This window comes from Plectropomus leopardus, chromosome 5 (assembly GCF_008729295.1).
Source record: "Plectropomus leopardus isolate mb chromosome 5, YSFRI_Pleo_2.0, whole genome shotgun sequence".
Lineage (NCBI taxonomy): Eukaryota > Metazoa > Chordata > Actinopteri > Perciformes > Serranidae > Plectropomus > Plectropomus leopardus.
Window position 1 is genome coordinate 8,019,269 of NC_056467.1, and position 3,478 is coordinate 8,022,746.

The following is a 3,478-nucleotide window of genomic DNA, read 5'->3' on the forward strand; positions in this document are numbered from 1 at the left end:
TCAAATAGCTTGAAAATGGTTTGAAAATTTAGTGCGTTATGACATTATTCATTGATACACCTCTGCCCAGTGCAGTGAGTTGGCACGGCTGCCACTTTGGAGTGCCGAAGGATGCCCTACCTGGCGTGACGTCACTTCCTACCTGTCTTCCCGATAACGCGCAGGAAACGTCCCGAGAGCGTCCTGTTATCAAGTCGCGGTGAACGACAGAGCGAGTCCTGGTGTAAAGTGCCAGGATTTGATCTTAAAACTTGTTTTATTTTTCAACCATACCAGCGTTTTTAAATTGCTCTGTTATCAGAATAGGAGCTGTGAACCTGAAGGAAATAACTTATGTCGAGTTATCGATGCTTGAAACTCCGGTGAGTACCGCAGGTCTCGTGCTAATCTGTTGTTGTGTGCTAGCTCTTGATAAGCGACCATATATGGTGTTGGAGTTCAGATACTTTTAACCAAAGAACAATGTGAGTTATGAGAAGGTTATCCAATGTTTTCAGTGTACTTTGGAGCGAACTGTATCATTGCACTAATGTAAATAAAGATGCTAACGCTAACCGCTAGCGCGTGGGGTAACGCTAATTGCTAACGCAGTTGCTGTTTTGTTTAGTTATGTACCACCATGCTAATGTTAAGCTAGTCTGCTTAGTCAGCTGGTGAAACCTTAAGGAGCATTTCACCCAATTTGTTGACATTGTAGCACTTGAGTGGTATTCACTCACTTTATTGGTTTGTAGTGTAACTATATTTGCATTTTACTTATATTGGTTATTCTATACACATGAAGTGTATTTAACACAGTAATTAATGTTTAAAGTGGAAAATATTATAAATGTTTAAAAACTGTTTAAAAAGAGCAATGCTACTAAAAAGATGAGGCTTTACCAAGGTAAATAATTAATTCATTTGTGAAAGTACTTACTGCAATTCATGATAAGTAATTCATGTCCATTGTTGCTAAAACACTAAAACATGTGATATATGTCAATTTAGTTCATTTTACTGCATGTATATCCTCAGGTTTTGAGTCTACATTGCAAAATACCGTTTAGAAGTTGAAGTTTATGAGGTCTCGTGATAGAAACAGACCTGGAAAATTTAAACTCTGCACAATTTGTGGAGGTGCTAAAAGGTGACGCAAAACAATGCAGACCACTGACTGGTCAGACAGAATTGTCATTGCATCATCAATGCACGGCACACACGGACTACCCTAAACACTGCAAACTGCCGAGCTATTGTAGCGGCCGCAACACGTTCCTTGCCTTCCCGATCCTGATTATTATTTTTGCCATAATCGAGCAGCCCTACTATAGGGGAGAGCACAGTGATTTGAGCCCGTGGAACCACCTCTTGTTTCTAGGCAACCATAGACAAAGTTGGTCATTTGATCACCAATTTTTTGGCTTGATTTGGCTCTGGTTTGGAAATGGGACTTGTTACAGATAATTGGTCTTTGACATTGCAAACGTTAACTTTGAATGAAACCTTAGAGATGTCTTGAATTTGATATAGGAGTATAAGTGGTAAAAATGGTCAGTTTTTTAACATGACTGGCACAATTTACCCCCTAGTTGCTCAACTTAACCTCCCCCTCGGTTCAACTTACACCTCATAAGGGGCAAGTTGATCCGAGAGACACATTTTTTTTGAATAAAATCTATTTTGAATTGATTTCAGATCTGACGATATTTTTTCCCAGGGATGCAACACATCCTGATATATGTGTCAGTTTTACATAAAATATGCCTCAAGTAAAAACTGGCTCAAATCACTCTGCTCTCCCTATGGTGGTTTTCAACATACTATACTTTGGCTTTTAATATTGACTTTTTGGACCGTTTTTTCAACATGGCATGCCAAAAAAAAAAAATACTTAAACATGCAATACTGTATCTCTCTTTCACATTTTGAACCACAATTTTTGACCATTTTTCGACATGCTATGGTATGGTGTTTTTTCAACATACTATACAGTGACAGTGACACTTAGAATATTGACTTTTTGCCAACATGCCATACTATAAACTGCTTAAATAATTCTAAACTGGTGGTTCCAATCTTAAGTCCGTCATGATCAAAATATATCAAAGTTCAGAGCAAAACTTCAATGTTTTTCATGTGGTGTGGCACCGAAATTTGATGTTTCGCCATGCAACCGGAAATTGTTGTAACTTCACTTTGCTTTGACCAAGTGGGTCCACATTACCTGTCAAATTCACTGTGCCACCTACTGGCAACAGGAAGTAAGCCTTACAGGACAGTCACCCTTAAATTTACATATTTACATAGTTTGGCCTACAAATGATGTACACCACAGTAACGTGGAATTGATGTCCCCTCCACTGCCACCTAATGGCATATCTAAATGGAATATCTCACTCCAGGGTCCAAACTCTCTGTGTGCATTAACTGACTTTGACAGAGATGAGTGGCGGCGTCAGTTGGAGTCCCGCCAGGAACCCCAATGTGCGTGGGTGTGTGATGGCCCTTTGATCGCTGCTTGCAGCTTTAATTGTTATAATGCTTTCATGTCATACTAACATGTTGTGACCTGGCGCTATATGTATAACACTGATACTTGAATTCTCTTAAATTCCTTATGATTTTAATATGACAAGGCATTTATTTATTTTTTTCAGGATCACTATGATCCTAGGATGCTGTGCAAGCAGCACAGGATACATTTCTTGGCATCTGAAGGAGAGGAGGATCAGACACCCCATCTTGCACTGGCTAGTAAGAAAATGTTTGAGTTATCGCTTCTTTAATTTATTTTTCTTTGACTGACACATATTGCTTGTGTCTAATTTGAGTTTCCTTATCTCAGCTCTAGTCATGCTGCAATTTGGAGAAGCATCTCCACAACCAGCCAGGTTGGCAGCCATACCTCCTCACTGTTGGGCGTCTCAATAGCAAGACTGACAACTTCAACTACATCACCATGGATAAGTATCCCATCCCATGCCAGGTGCAAAGCTCATATAGTGTTTCAGATAAAAGTTTGTGCAGTGTACCTTAACTAATGTTTTAATTATCTGTATTAATGACTAAGATTAAAAAGTAAAAAAATAAATGCTATTTTGGAAAATTGTTTTGTTTGTTTGAATTAATTCTTTTGTAATTTGTTTATTAATTTTAACATTTTTTCAGTGACGATGTGGACTTTAGAGAGTGACTAACACCACTCAAATAATAAAAATGTAACTCAGGAAAGGGTTATTAGATCTAATCTCATAGTGTTGCTTTAACTCTATTTTGTGAGCTAAAAAGGAACTCTGGCATAGTGTTAAATATTTAACTATTTCAAAAGTGTTAATTTAACTCTGAAAAGTGTTGAGCTATATAAACCCTGAAAAAGTGTTGAAATCAAATCTGTAGGAGTTACTTCAACAATTGACTTTTTGCTGTGAATACTTTGCTTTAAAAAACTTAAAATATTGACTTTTGACCGTTTTTTTCAACATGCCATGCTAAAAAA

General features: G+C 37.7%; 1 long non-coding RNA gene across 1 annotated transcript; it reads left to right on the plus strand.

The window, feature by feature from the left end:
- Positions 1-322: 322 nt before the first annotated feature.
- On the plus strand, positions 323-2,949 carry LOC121942989. The gene is made up of 3 exons (XR_006105842.1): positions 323-362; positions 2,640-2,736; positions 2,828-2,949. It is a non-coding gene; the product is annotated as an uncharacterized LOC121942989 (long non-coding RNA).
- Positions 2,950-3,478: the final 529 nt, after the last annotated feature.